Genomic DNA, 16410 nt, shown 5'->3' on the forward strand with positions numbered 1-16410 from the left:
GCCCATTGGACTTGCAAACTTTATATGCCCCAATATAGGGGAATGCCAGGGCCAAAAGAATGGGAATGGGTGGGTAGGGAAGTGGGGGGCGCTATGGGGAACTTTTGGGATAGCATTGGAAATGTAATTGAGGAAAATATGTAATAAAATATTAAAAATAAAAAAAAGTTTTTGTTAAATCTAAATTTGTTGTTATGATGAAGATAAAGCTAATATAAATGAACATCCTTAAATTTAGTAAAATGTGTATTTTTCATCTTTTTTGACATTAGTAACAGACTTATTTTTTTCCATTAGAAGGTTAAATTGTTACTTAAACCTTCTGCTAATTTTTCATGTGCTATTGAACAAACTTGATTCCACCTTTCCAGAGGTTAAAAGTCATTGCTCCTGGTTTTAATGATGTGGTGTCATCCATATGGAGATGTCAATTTTGTTTATTTGCATTACCTGCTTTTTATAGCCACTGCAGAGTACTTCTCTAGCAACTTCCATTCCTTAGACAACCTGGGCTTCAGAGAAAATCAGAAGTTCCAGCAGTACCCCAAACCTAGACTTGTTCTCCATCCCCAGTGTACTGCTTTTAAAGATTAGTAATGCTGCACAGGAAAGGGGAGAGAAGGTTTATTCTATGTGGTCACATTTAGAGAGAAATAAATAAATGGGTCCAGTGATCCAGGACCATTTTGAGGGTGTTTAGATTTAAATAGAGTAAGATTTAAGGCAAGAGCCAAAGAGGCATGCATAATTAAGTAGTTCTGGTCAAAGCCTGATCTGGTCGATCATTGTCTAGCTTTCTACTGTTATCATTTCCCAGAGCCCATCAGTCTGGTGCTCAGCCTCCTCCCTACCAGAGATAATTTCCCTCCTCTGGAGAGGGAATCTCTCCCTGGAGGTCTGTTGTTCCTGGAATCCAAGATGATTGCACATCTGGGAAAAAGACTTATCTTTGTGCTCTCATCTAGAAGGGGAAGCACAGAGGTAAGTGGGCACTCCTCCTCCTTATAGGACTGATGTGCCTAGATTCAGAGGAAAGCCAGTATCCAACAGAAGAAGCACAAATTAAGGCAAGGCCTTGATTTTGTCAATTCATGCACCCAAATAAGAAGTGGATAGTTTTTAGCAAAGCAGCCTCTAGGTGCCTGCTTCATTTGCCACACTGGAAATTTTATTGATTTTTCTTTTAATATGGACATCTTGCTTCTTTTTTCCCCTTTTCTTTTTCTTTTTTTATTAGATATTTTCTTTATTTACATTTCAAATTTTATCCCCTTCCCTCATTTTCCTTCCTACCACCCCCCCATCCCATCCCCCCTCCCTCTGCTCACTAACCCACCCACTCCCACTTCCCTGTCCTGGCATTCCCCTACACTGGGGCATCAAGTCTTCTCAAGACCAAAGTCCTCTCCTTTCATTGTGACCAACAAGGCCATCCTCTGCTACATATGCAGCTGGAGCCATGGGTCCCTCCATTTGTAGACTTTGGTTGGTGGTTTAGTCCCTGGGAGCTCTGGGGTGTATTGGTTGGTTCATATTGCTGTTCTTCCTATGGGGCTGCAAACCCCTTTAGCTCCTTGGGTCCTTTCTCTAGCTCCTTCATTGGAGACCCTGTGCTCAGTCCAATGGATGGCTGTGAGCCTCCACTTTTGTATTTGTTAGGCACTAGCATAACCTCTCAGGAGACAGCTATATCAGGCACTTGTTGGCATCCACAATAATGTCTGTGTTTGGACATTGTGATGGTTTGTATATTCTTGGACCAGGGAGTGGCACCATCTGGTGTGGCCTGGTTGGAATATGTGTGTCACTGAGGGTGTGGGCTTAAGACTCTCACCCTAGTTGCCTGGAAGTCAGTCTTCCACTAGCAGCCTTTGGATAAAGACGTAGAACTCTCAGCTCTGCTTGAGCCATGCCTGCCTGGATATTGCCATGCTCCCACCTTGATGATAATGTACTGAACCTCTGAACCTGTAAGCCAGCCCCAATTAAATTTTTATAAGACTTGCCTTGGTCATAGTGTCTGTTCACAGCAGTAAAACCCTGACTAAGACAGACATCTTGCTTCTTTATTCAGTTTCAGTTTCTATTTTTATTTTATTAGAGAATATTCTTTATTTCTTGAGAATGGGTGCATAAGAAATATATCCATCAAGAATTTACTTGCCACTAAATGTTTTTATTTTATCACAGCATTGGTAAATTGGCCATCCATTAAACCTGCTATTTCTATATTCTCTTGAGTCCATGTTGCTTATTACTAGTTAATACCAGCTTCATTGTTTTTTTTTATGGTTAATAATTCCAGGGCTTTTGTTTTGTTTGGATTTTTTTTATTAATAGAGGGACTCACTATGCAACTCAGACTAACTCAAATTTGTACTCATTCTGTTCCAACTTCCAGAATTTGGGGGATTATAGGTACATCTGAGTAGTAAGTCATTCTTTACATTAACCTTTACATGTTCAAATCTCTGTGGTTCTCTTTTAAAAAGTATAATCACTAAAGGTCCTCCAGATGCTGGGTATTTCCCACAGGATAACAGCATGCCTTGCCATTCTCTTCTTCCCCTTGGGTCACCTAGTCATGCAACCCGTGTCCATTCTGATTGTCCTATGCTATCCTACCCATCTCAAGATAGTCATTATGTCTATGAGTCTAAATTGCTTGTGATGTCAAAATCCACAAAGTAGATTGATGCCTTAGCTTTAAAATTCTTTGGCTTCCTTCCTCTAGAAACACTTAACTTCATTAGTTTGGAGCACAGTCTCTCAAGATTTCTCAAGTGTTGTCTCGGAAGCTATCTGTGATCTCTTTTTCTTGTGACAGTTGCTTTTTATCTCTTTAGAGCACATGCAGACCATAGGTCTGGGTCCCTGTGTTTATGGTGAGTACTTCATTTGGCACAAGACCTTATGTCCATTGCTGTCATCACAGTTCCGGCTGCATGATCCTGGCATTTCAAAGCAGCTGTCAAACCAGCTTGAGCTGAAAGCTCTTCACAATGCATCCAAATGGAACAGAGTAACACCAATGGTTTGGATTTAGGGAAAATCAGTACTCGGCATATGCCACTCATCTAGTAAACATTTACATTTTTAGGTATACAGGCATCACTGAGAATTTGTGAATTAAAAAAGCAAAAATCACTTTATAGAATTCTAAAACCTTCCAGTTAAAAATTCTGTGCTACAGAGTCGGAATTTGTTTGAATGAGAATTTAGCCAGAATAAGAGGACTAGTATGAATTTCTGTGGCTAAAAGTTACTTGTTGTTTGTTTGTATTTTTTTTAATGAAAGCAGTACATTAGTCATTAAACTACAGCACTGATAGAAAATAATCCCAAGTAAGAACCAAAAAGACCTGAAGTTTTCCTGATCTTATCTCATTCATAAGTTTTGAATTGTTGACAATGAACTGTAGACATTTGAAGGTGTTAATCGTGTTCCTGTTTTGTTTGGATATCATACATACAAAATGTTATGTAAGTTTTAGGGCACAGAGATTATCCATGGAACACTTCACAAAATGAACGAATGTGTTTATTCAGCACAGCGTACTCAGAATGCTTACATCTGAATAGTGCCTGTACTCATGTTTAAAAAGAGGTCAGACAATATTTTTTAAATTTAATTTTCTTTCTTCCTTCCTTCCTTTACATCCTACTTACTGCCCCCTCCTGGTCACCCCTCCTACAATCCTTCCTCTATTCTTTCCTTTCTCCTCTAAGAGGGTGGGGGCCCCTGTGGGTATCCCCTTACCCTGGCACTTCAAGTCTCTTTGAGGTTAGGCGCTTCCTCTACCACTGAGGCCAGACAATGCAGCCAAACTAGAACATATTCCATGGACAGGTAACAGCTTTGGGGATACCCAAAGCTGGACCCACATGAAGACCAAGCTGCATATTTGTTACACATGTGAGGAAGGCCTGGGTTCTGCCCATGTATGTTCTCTGGTTAGTGGTTCAGTATCTGAGAGCCCCAAGGGTCCAGGTTAGTTAATTTTGTTGGTCTTCCTGTGGAGTTTCTATCCTCTTTGGGGTCCACTATCCTTTCTCTTATTCTTCCATAAGAGTCCCCATGCTCCATTCACTGTTTGGATATGGGTGTCTGCATCTGTCTGAGTCAGCTTCTGGATGGAGCCTCTCTGAGGGCAGCCATGTTAGGCTCCTGTCTGCATAATATCCGTAAACTGGGCAGTAACAATTCTTTCACTTTTGTAGTGGGATGCAGTAAGCCGTATGGGGTTACAGATTAAAGGCTCACAGGTAATACATTGGAAGGAGGAATTTTAAGAGAAGGTTGTGCCTATTGTACTGGGACAAGTACATAATTTAACAGAGTAAACTATAAAAAGAAGATTAGCATTTAAATTAAGTGGTCAATCATTTCCTTTTATTATAGAGAGGTTCATGCATGGTTCGAGCTACAAAAGAAAATCAATGAATTAAACACCAAGCACCAGGCTTTTCTAAATGTCCCCTAAGCAAGCAAATCATTGCAAAAAACCATTCTATTATTGATGGTAACAATTGCTCAAACAGTGTTTTGCCATTCTAAATTCTCTTCTGAAGTTCTCAAAAAAAAATCAATTGTAAATTGCAAGGGACTAGATAGAGAGCCACTGCAAAGAGTTTGGTCAAATAAGAGTGATAAACCCACCCATCCATTTATGTATCACATGTGGATTATAGCTGACTATTCTACAGGCTGGGAGCACCTAGAGACACAATCACATTTAGAGGAGTCAGGAAGACCTTATAGACGATACTTGGGTTGAGTCTTGAGGATGACTTGAGACTGAGGGAAAAAATACTTTTTAAAAAATCTTTTTTAAAAAAGATCTATCTATCTATCTATCTATCTATCTATCTATCTATCTATCTATCTATCTATTTATGTGAGTACACTGTAGCTGTACAGATGGTTGTGAGCCTTCATGTGGTTGTTGGGAATTGAATTTTTAGGACCTCTGCTCCCTCTGGTCAGCCCTACTTGTTCCAGTCAACTCTGCTCGCTCAATCCCTGCTCATTCCGGCCCAAAGATTTATTTATTATTATATATAAGTACACTGTAGCTGACTTCAGACGCATCAGAAGAGGGTGTTAAATCTCATTACCGGTGGTTGTGAGCCACCATGTGGTTGCTGGGATTTGAACTCTGGACCTTTGGAAGAGCTGTCAGTGCTCTTACCCACTGAACTATCTCACCAGCCCAAAACACCTCTGCTAAGGGACCAATATATGGAAAGACAAGAAGGTGAGAAAACACATTCCATTCTGTGACATCTGATAGATGTGGTATGATGGGAGAAAAGACTGCAGGAAGCAGTCTCACAGTTAGGGCTATAAACCCAACTGGGACCCTTATTTGAAGGAACCTCTTACTTAGGAGTTATTTGCTAATTCATCTAGTAGGCAAGAGAAGGCCACTGAAAATTGTATATTGTCCTGTTGAGAAAATGTAGAGTTTAGGCTGAGAGTAGACGAGATACTGAGTGCTAAAAGATCAGGAGCAAGAATCTGCATGTGCCTTTGATGTGAGAGGATAATTTTATATAATTCTGTGACTGCATACTATCCAGGCCCCCCTGTCCCTTTCTTCTCCTTTTAACTGGTTATTAAGAGGACCCGTGGCCTTTGGCTCCTCTCTTGCCACAGAGTTCTGCTTTCTTTCAGAGTATATTTGGATGACTGGTTTAAAGATCCTGTTCATTCTCTCTTAGATGTTCTTGATTAGTGTTGATACTTCTGAAGAAACTGCACTCATAACATTGTTAGGGAATTGTAGAGGTGTATATAACATAGGGTGCCAGATGCTAGTTTAGGGCTTGCTGTGCTCATAACACAGTTCCAGCTACAGTGGTCTGCAGCATGTCACCATATCACTTTGCAGCTGAGGCACATGGTACTGCCTCTCTCCTGCTCTAGCACTAACAAAATCTTACAGAACCTCAGGGACTGCTTTGGGTCTTTGGAGGCAACATACAACTCACTTTGATGTACTATGTCGACCCATTCACCAAATTCTGGCTGCCAATTTTGAGAATGACCAGGAAAATGAAAACCTCTACATAAAGCTGTTTCAGGACCAGGTTCTTTTCTTTTTTTAAAATTTTTTATTAGGTATTTTCCTCATTTACATTTCCAATGCTATCCCAAAAAGTCCCCCATACCCACCCCCCCCCCCCCTCCCCCTTTTTTGCCCTGGCGTTCCCCTGTACTGGGGCATATAAAGTTTGCAAGTCCAATGGTCCTCTCTTTCCAGTGATGGCCAACTAGGCCATCTTTTGATACATATGCAGCTAGAGACAAGAGCTCCAGGGTACTGGTTAGTTCATATTGTTGTTCCACCTATAGGGTTGNAGNTCCCTTTAGCTCCTTGGNTACTTTCTCTAGNTCCTCCATTGGGNGCCCTGTGATCCATCCAATAGCTGACTGTGAGCATCCACTTCTGTGTTTGCTAGGCCCCGGCATAGTCTCACAAGAGACAGCTATATCTGTGTCCTTTCAGCAAAATCTTGCTACTGTATGCAATGGTGTCAGCGTTTGGAAGCTGATTGTGGGATGGATCCCTGGATATGACAATCACTAGATCAGGACCAGGTTCTTATGGGTGAATAGTTCTGAGGGTGCCCGAAGAGTGAGGGTCTGACAAGAGTCCTGTGTGTGACCTTTGTCAAATTCCTAAGGGAGAGTCTAGCACAGAACTCTGATGATTTCCCAACCAGCAATGATTTTATTTTTTGCAAAACTACTTTGGCTTTGCTACTGGGAAAGTTACATTTGTGACCACAGTCTATTAATTTGCCTATTAGGAACCGCTCTTGGCACTTAACCACAATGTTGTACTAGCACTCCAGTATCAGCTGGAAGCAGCCTACTAGACATGATTGTGACTAAGCAAGGCCTGATGACACAAGTTAGTCTACCAGCCAGTGTCACAGATGCTCACGGTCTGTACTTCTGCATCTCCTTGTTTCATCTCAGCCTGAATCTACTGGCATCATGTGTAGCTCACTGTGATGGACAGATTAGAAAGAACAGAATTTTGAGTCTGGTTCATAGGAGATCCACCACGATATTCTGGCACTATTTAAAAGAACAAAACTGTAAGTCTGCAACTCTACACAAGAATACTCTGTGTAGGGATAGCCTAAAGGTCAGTGGTGAGGAAAATCCTTAGAGCACGGCACCAGGTTGTTTTGTTTTTGTTTTTTTGTTTTCTGCCCGTAAGGAAATATGGCTGAAGTCATAGATCTACTATCATCCACATGCAGTGTTTAACTTTTGATAGACATTCCAAGAGTATTGCAAATACCTAGTGAAAATTAGTCAAGACAGTCTGAAAAAGTAGATGGACAAATGCTTCTGCTACAAAGTACGAAAATATTGTGACCAGTATGAGTTTTTCTTGAGGAATGACATCAACAAAAAAAGGATTTTAATAGTTGAGTGGGCGGTTCAGTGGATAAGAGCACTGAAAGCTCTGCCAAAGGTCCAGAGTTCAAATCCCAGCAACCACATGGTGGCTCACAACCATCCATAATGAGATCTGATACCCTCTTCTGTTGTGTCTGAAGACAGCTACTGTGTACTTAGATATAATAATACATAAATCTTTTTAAAAAATTGTAAAGTGAAGTTTTGATCTTTTCCGGACACTGTTATTCTGGCCAAGTGAACACAGCTGACCAGTCATGGGAGAAGGAGCAGAAGATATGTATGAGCTTGACACAACAAAGTTGATCGTGAATGTTGAATGTCCAACCTGTCGACAGACAGGATCTGAGCAGGTGCATGGTGCTAATCCCTGAGACGTTTCCAACAGTTAGACGCAGGAAAGATGATTCTTTGGATTGTTTACATCATGGACGGGTTGGAGCTTGTTTCCTCTGGAATAGGATTATCTCTGGATGTGGGCATGACTTCTCTACCGCGCTTGCTTCTGCCAAACCCGTTAGCCATGATTGTTTTGAGTCCAGGTCATCCTCCATGCAGAGGATGCTGCATAATAGGATGCTGAATAGAATCCTCTGGCCATAGAAATTATCAAAACAAATCATGTCCATAGATCACCCTGATCTCAGTATGCTACCTATCACCCTGAAGCAGCTGACTTGGCGATGAAATGACATTTGGAAAAGTCAGCTATAGTTTAACTATGAGGTCATACTGTTGGAGACTGGAGTAACATTATCTAGGATGGGGTAAATTATGTCAATTGGAGACTACTAGCATGTGGCACTGTCTTTATTAGCACTATTATTCAAATGAGTGAAATAGGCATAGATATTAACATTCTTGTTTCTCATTTGTTGGCCACTGGTTTGGAGGTATTATGTTTCCCTTGTCTCACCAAACATAATTTTCATGAAGGGACACAGTAATAATTTAACTGAACAGGTTGTCAAGACTGGCACCTGGCCAGTATGGACTCCTTATGTGCCTGACACAATCAATGTATGGTACCATCATCCATGCCTGTCACAAAGTTTAATAAAACAAAACAAAACAACAAAACTGTAGATGAGTGAAAGGGCATGGGACTTGGAAATGTTTACCCTCTTAGGGTATCATTCTTTGCCACAGATTTCTGGGACAGATGTGGCAAGGGAATGAAGAAAGGGCAGACATACAGACACACACACACACACACACACACACACACACAAGCTTGGGTTGGTTGGACTAGAATCTCTGATGGAGCAATCACAGTTCTCTGGAAACTCAGCATGCTTATTATATGCAGTTGAACAGAGAGGCAGGATTATTTCATACAGATAAGCCAGGAGGCAGTGCTTATGATACATAGCTGGACCAAGGACACAGACATAGCTAATCTTGGTAGTAGCGGTATCTGTACGTGGAACAGTCTTTAGGCCATAAATATCCAGAGAGGGAGAAAGCCATAATGAACACGTTTAGCATCCACACATGGACTAGAGGAAGGTATTGCCTTTCCCTTTGAGGCTGAGGCTAGGGTCGTTGACATAGATATGCCCACGTGAAAAACACATTCAGTCAGGAAACCCACACTATGGGCTTCCTCTGTTCCCTACAACTAGAAAGCTGCTTTCTGAGAGTGAAGAGAATACAGAATGGCTTGTAAAAGAAAATGGTTATGAATGCCATCTGCAGCCATTTGGTAAGATGGTTTATAAATGCCACATGGGAAAGGTGAACAGGAATGACTTCAGCTGTCTTGTTTTGAGTATTTCCACCTTCGTTTGGCATAGCTTTTCTTGTGTTGATAGTAAACAGTCTATTTTACATTTGTTTTTGCCTTCGTGCTGCCAAAATGAGATGTTCTTTCATGGTTGAGACTCAGGGGTCAGCCTTCATTTAGAGTCTAACGAAAAGGGAGTGTGACTCTGCTAGAGAAGAACTCATCCTGAGATGGTATCTTGAGTGTATTCTCTTCTCAGGAGAGGGACAGTATGTCTTCAGTTGCACAAGAGAGTGCTACATGATGGTAGGCAGATATGTTCTTCCTTTTTTTTTTTTTTCTTTTTTCGTTTTTCTTTTTTTCTTTTTTTTTTAAGACAGGAATATATTGGGATTTTTATTATAAGAATAACCAGCAAGTACAACAATCTTTCAGCTCCAGCCACATAATCGTTTTTCTTTATATGGAACTAAATTAAAGGACTGTTTCAGCCTGCTCTTTATCAGCATGGTTAAGCTAAGAACCACAAGTCCCCAGATCTTCTCCCTTGTAAGATTGTAATTTAGTGTTGACCAAAAGAGACCCTGTATGATTTGGGAGGCACAAAGATTAAAACAGTAGCCTTAACTCTCTGGAAGTCTTTGCAGCCAGTTACAAAGGCAGAGCAGGATGAAGACCTTTCTGGCTGCGTTTCCAGAAGCCCTGGGGTCGTGATTGCTAGGGTGGATCTTCGGTTTGCTCAGAAGCCACAGTGGTCGAGAGTGAGTGGAACCCTGGGAAAAGTGCTTGGCTTTTCCCTCCAAAGATTCAGAAGTTTGGGAGAGAATCCCATTTTTTTTTCTGCAGGTAGTATTCTGAGGACCAGTCGACACTACAAGACAAAGCCCACTCATGGCATTGGAAGATACAGACACTTGGTGAAAGTGCTAGAGTCCAAAAGGAAGAAAGCAAAAGTACAAGTGAGAGCCATTAATGTGGGGACAGATTATGAATATGGGGTTTTAAATATCCACACGACAGCTTATGACATTAGTCTGCGAGAAAGTTATGCCCAGTGTGACCACCGCTTCTGCAACTAGCTGTCCATCAAAATCGAGAAAAGTTATGGGATGCCCATCAAAACCATAGAAGTGGCGCATCTGCCAGACAACAAAATGATCCTAGACTCAGTCCTTACCACCCATGAGTGGGTGGTTCAGATCAGCGATCTGAGTGCTACATTTGCAGAGATTTTCTTGGAAATACTCCAAAGCAATCTTCCAGGAGTCAGATTGTCAGTGAGGGAGCACACTGAAGAAGACTTCAAGGGAAGGTTCAAAGCTCTGCCATAACTGGAAGAGTCGTTGGCCAAGTTGAACTAAAAATACTGCAAGCCCTTCATGCAATTGTTGGTCTCTGAGGAGCTCCTCCTGCAAGATCAGAGTTAAGGAGAAACATGAACGCTCATACTGGGATTGCCTCCTTGCATCTGTGACAGTTAGCACTTCCCTTAACAAAACCTAGGACCTTCACCTAATAGCCATCTGCTGTTGCCACTCTGTGTGTGTGTGTGTGTGTCTTTGGCTGTGTGTGTTTATCAGTTATATTGTGAGGTATCTTTAAGGAATTCTGTTTCTCTTTGTCTGAACAAGTTCTCATTCTACCATACTTTTTTAGTTAGAATGAATTCATTCTCTAAAACAGTCTGATGTAAACTGATTGTTTGTTTGAGACACAGTCTCTCTGTAGCCTTGGAACTTGCTATATAGTTGAGGGTAGCCTCAAACTCACCTGCTTCCTTTCCCCCAATTTCCACTCTCCAAAAGCTGGGGTTAAAGGTTTTATGCCATTGTGCCCAATATGAACTCATCTCTTAAAGTAATACTATAGCATGGAGTTTTATAATGAAGTAGAGATCGCAACAAAAATGAAAAACAAAACAAAACAAAACCAAAGGCAGAGAAATGGAACCATTATTCCAACTGGTGACCTGGACAATATAAAGCAGTTTGGGTTCAAACTTAGTGTAAGTCCCAGAAGCTATAGTAGCTTCTATGGATCTCCTGCAGCTCCCATTGGCACAAGCTCTCATTTCAGTGGCATGAGGCGCTCTTATTCTCAGATTTCCCTGCAACCATACATCTTGGCTGTTTGATGCATAGTTTCACACTGCAGCTCAGGCAGACTTTGAACTGGTGGCAGTCCTCCTAGCTCAGTCTTTCCAAGACTGGGGTTACAGGCATGGACTACAATGAGCAGCTGCAAACCTGTTGACTTTAAACACCACCAGCTCACACTAGCATTTCTACTGTAATTTTCCTACTCTCTCCTTAAGACTGTCCACTGCTAAGCTCCTTCCACTGTTGGTAAGATTTACTTACTATCCTCCCTCTCTAGGCTGGTAATGGCAATGGCGCCTCTTCTTAACGCAATTAGAGCAAATGTGCTCCTGATTTTCTCGTAAATTTCCATAAAACTATGATGAGGTACATGACTAAGTAAATTTTGAGGAAGTAAAGAGTTTACCCATGAAAGTTTTCTTTTTCTGAGAAACAACACTGAAAAACAGGAAGAGGAAATGAAAGTTTTTACCTGAGTATCGAGGACCATGTGTGTCATGACAACATGAAGGAGGCTGTGGCAGTGGCTGGTGAATTTTAAGACACCCTGCACTTTATGATTGAACTGTCTGAAACCCACCACCGCCACAATAACAAAAGCAAGACAAAATAAAACAAAATAGCAAGCAAGCAGGAAATAGAAGAAATAGAATTAGAGTTATTACCATGGGAAACAAAATACGTGCATTCATATTTCTCAGACTTAAATCTTCAGAAACACATCTTGAACTTGTGAAGCAGAAAAGTGAATTTATTGGTTCAAATGGCTGAGAAGTATAGTTTGCATTTATACGCTTCAAGCTTGGCTGAATTTAGAAGTTCATGTTATCAAGAATTTTTTTCTGCGTGCTTCTTCGTTCTGCCTTCTTTACTGGGTTAATTCTCAGAAGCTCTGTAAGCCATAGCAAAGATGAATATAGACAATTCCTGGATTGTAGTCCACCAGACTAGTGATATCAGCGTACAAGTCTGGTTTGTTGATGGATCTTGAGTTAAGTATTCACTAAGCAGTAACTGGAGTATTCAGGTAAAAGGTAAGGTAAGACTATGACCCAAAACCAAGGCAGCTCACTGAACTCTCAGAAAAAAAAATCCATGAAAAAAAAAGTTGAGTTTTGTTGTTAGAATTCTTGATTTAAAAAAAAAAAGTAAATCTCCAACACAACATTTGGGTTTCCATAAAACATAATTTTTAAAATTAATAAATCACTGTTTATCTTTATAATGTAATATTCTTATGTAACATACTATAATTATTACATACACACCAACATACTAACAAACTACTGTCATCTCCTCTCTGAAACATACAAATAATGTTTTGTATTCTATGCATCTCTGTGTATCTGTAGGCCACAGTCTGGTTTGTTTCTGCCTTCCTTTCTATCAGTTTAGAGCGTAGCTGACTATGGCCCAACAATGTATAACTAAGAGGGTATTTTTGTGCATGTGCAATACACAGAGTAGACAAACATGGAGTCAACAAAACCAAATACGACTTCAACAGAATTCTCACTTGGAACTAGAAAGAAAGAGAAAACTAACCAAAAATGATTTCACTGACCTGGGATGACATTTCTTACTCTCCCCAGACAGCCAGTCTGAGTCATAGAGGATTTACTTGAGAAAAATGGTCTTATAGTCCCATTTGATACACTGGGAAGGTCCCCTATTTAATGGTTGTTAATCTATATTTTGCTGGTGAACTTTGGGATTACTACCAAACAATTGTTTTGTCAGGATTGAAGTTCCTCAGGACTGAAAAAAAGCCTTCCTAAAGACTTCGGTGGCAGCCAGTTAATTTGTGTTGTTTGGTTAATGTCTTGGACTAATAATTGGAATGCAAGATCACACTGAGTCATTTTCTCAAGAAAGCCTGTGTTTTCTGGTTCTTAGATTTAGGCCTCAAAACTCCAGGCTGTATAACAGGTTTATAATGAAACTGAGCAGTTGCTCGGAATTGGGAGTGATAATTAATCTTCCCCATATCTCCAGGTGGCTATGACAGATTGTTCTTTCCACTGTTTTTTAATTAAGGTAATTAGATCAAGCTTTTGTCAACTTTGTACCCTTAGCAGCCTGATTTCCTCAGCTAGGGATCAGCATTCAAGTTGCCCAAGAAGGGCTTGGGGAAATCTCGATGATTCACCTAGATCTAATTCTTGCTAGGTCTGGCCTCACTAGATTTCTATTCACTTGCTTGTCTTGGGTGGAGAATTTTCTTTTTATTGGTTTGCAAAACCCATGGCTGTGTGAATCTCATCTATTTTTGGACTGTTAAATATAGATTTACAAGGCTATGTGTGTGTGTGTGTGTGTGTGTGTGTGTTTGCTTTTAAGCAGGTAAACTTAAGATTTGCATAAGATATTGAAGCGATCTGGCCTTTTTTTCTACCATGTATCCTAAAGTTCTATCCTCTGGAGTCACACGGGCTGAGTGTGAAGTATGACAGTCAGCGGTATAGCCGTCCACTTTCCTACTGTAGAGCCAGATGGGCTGCTTTGTAGCTAGTACAGGGGAATGCTCGCTATCCTGTAACCTGCTTCAATTTGCCCAACCTGACACCTTTAGGATTGTCAGTAATAAATGCCTTCCATGTTAGCTAAGTTGTTTGTAGTTGGAAAATGAAAATAAGAAGCCACTGTTTGGTTTACAAGCCTGAAAAGGCAAGGGTAAATTTACCTAGCAATAGTCATATGAGAATACCTAAGTACTCTATTTATTATGATTTTTTTATATCCCATACCTTTTATTTTTAAGGCATTTTTATTAGATATTTTCTTCATTTACATTTCAAATGCTATCTCCAAAGCACCCTATACTCTCCCCCCACCCTGCTCCCCAACCCACCCAGTCCCACTTCCTGGCCCTGGCATTCCCCTGTACTGGGGCATATAATCTTCGCAATACCAAGCGCCTCTCCTCCCGTTGATGGCCGACTAGGCCATCCTATGCTACATATGTGGCCAGCGACATGGGTCCCTCCATGTGTATTCTTTGGATGGTGGTCCAGTCCCCGGGAGCTCCAGGGGTCTGCTAGGCTGACTTTGATTGCCTAAACCTGGGTCACATGCCTATGGAGGTACAGATCAATTTCTATTGTTTCCTTCCTAGACATGCATATGCATATCACCTGTCCTTGAAAATGAGAATGATAAAATACAAAGAACGTCTCTTATTATAAAAGAGGTGATGGACAAACTCAATAGCTATTTACCACTGTCATTATGGAAGGAAATTCATATTCTTTCTATGTGCTTTTTCTATGCTGAAATACATTTTTATGAAAACATAACTTAAGTAAAATGCAATTAACTGAATATTTGTTTAAAAAACCCTCATGTAATAGCTAAATAATAATAGCTTTACAATTGCAAAAGTCACAAATTAAAAGTCATGAGAGATTTAACATGAAAATAAATACAGAGCTTTGAATGTTAAGTTCAACAAAAACTTTAAATTAGAAAATTATCATAAATATCAAGAATATGATATTATTAGAAATAAAGGTCACATAAATCATTACAAAAATCCAAAACAATTAAAAAAGATTGCGTAAGCACACAGTTCATAAAGAGAAAATAAAAATGGTTATAAGACATAAGAAATTTATTGATAAACTTTACTATAGTCAAAAGCATCTCTAAATTGGCAAAGATTTAACATTTAGTCACCCTAAATGCTAGTTAGGCTCCAACAAGACATGATTCTTAAGTGTGTTCACAGCATTTTAGAAAGCTGGTCTTCGTTGACTTGATAACATGCTCTCTTGACCTCTACCATACAGGTCCAATTAGAATCTCATTCTTCCAGCCAGAGAAAAGCTGGAGCTGAGGCTGGAGAGATGGCTTAGTGTATGAGGTCATTGTCTGCTCTTCTAGAGGAGCTATGTTCAGTTCTCTGCACCCACACAATGACTCACAGACAACTGTAACTCCAGCTACAAGACATCCATCCACTTCTTCTGAGCACCCAGCACACCAGGGACATACACATGTGCCACCCAGATGTACATGCAGTTAAAACACCCATATACAAAAAAGAAAAAGAAAATCCTAAAAGCAAAGTTAGGTCATCTGACAACCCTTGTCCTAAACTCCTACTGTTCATCCTCCAGCCACAACAGGCTACATTTATAACCCATTTACTCTGTAAAATTTGGGTAATAGCATCATGAAGATTGAATTCAAGTATGTAATTGGTAACTTCTATAGGGCAAGGCATTCAGTTACCTACCTGATAACTATTTCATCATAGTGATGTTTCTTATAACTATGTTTAATCTACAAATGTAAAGCTAGTGAATAAGAGTTCTAGGAAAAAGTTATGGCACTGTTTACAATGGGCTCATGGCATAGCAGGAAAAGATATTTTCTAAAGCTGTTATAACAAAGAACAAAAACAAGTGTAGTAGTGCCCACCTTTAATCCCAGCACTTGGGAGGCAGAGGCAGGTGGATCTCTGGTCTACACAGAGTTCCAGGATGGCCAGGACTCTGATACACAGAGAAACCCTGTCTCAAAAAAACAAAACAAACCAACCAATCAACCAACCAGCCAACCAACCAACCAACCAACCAAACAAACAAACAACCCTAAACTAGCTAACCACAACAACAAAACCAAAAAAACAAAGAACATAAAATAATGTTAAATGAAAACCACTGTTCAGGATATAAAGCTGTATATAAATTTTGATCCTAGATTTAGGATTTATATAGAAAATAGACTGAAAGACAACACCAGTGGTGTGTGTGTGTGTATGTGTGTGTGTTGTATGTACATGGATGTACATGTATATGCAGGTTTGTGTGATGTGTTTGGAAACCAGAGAGCACTGCCAATTATCTCCCTTAACCACTGTTCTTCTTACTTATCTCTTATTTTTTGAGACAGGACTTATTGTGGAGCTCATCAATTTGGAAAGACTAGCTGACCAACAAGCTCCACAGATTCTCCTGTCTCTACCTTCTCCACAGTAGAATTAGAGACATTTGCCACCATGACCAGCTTTTGCAGTGAGTGCTGACAGACCCAACTCAGGTCTCTATGCTTGCACATGGCACTCTCCCACCTGACCCATCTCTCAGCCTGTATTTTGTTCCTATAGAATTATGGCTATCCTGATTCAGCCTTCTGAGTAT

At 40.3% G+C, this 16410-nt stretch overlaps 1 pseudogene; it reads left to right on the forward strand.

Annotated features, from left to right (window-relative positions):
• The first annotated feature begins 918 nt into the window (after positions 1-918).
• LOC110302684 lies at positions 919-10528 on the forward strand (annotated as a pseudogene).
• The last annotated feature ends 5882 nt before the right edge of the window (positions 10529-16410 follow it).

Source organism: Mus caroli, chromosome 10 (genome assembly GCF_900094665.2).
Source record: "Mus caroli chromosome 10, CAROLI_EIJ_v1.1, whole genome shotgun sequence".
Taxonomy (NCBI): domain Eukaryota; kingdom Metazoa; phylum Chordata; class Mammalia; order Rodentia; family Muridae; genus Mus; species Mus caroli.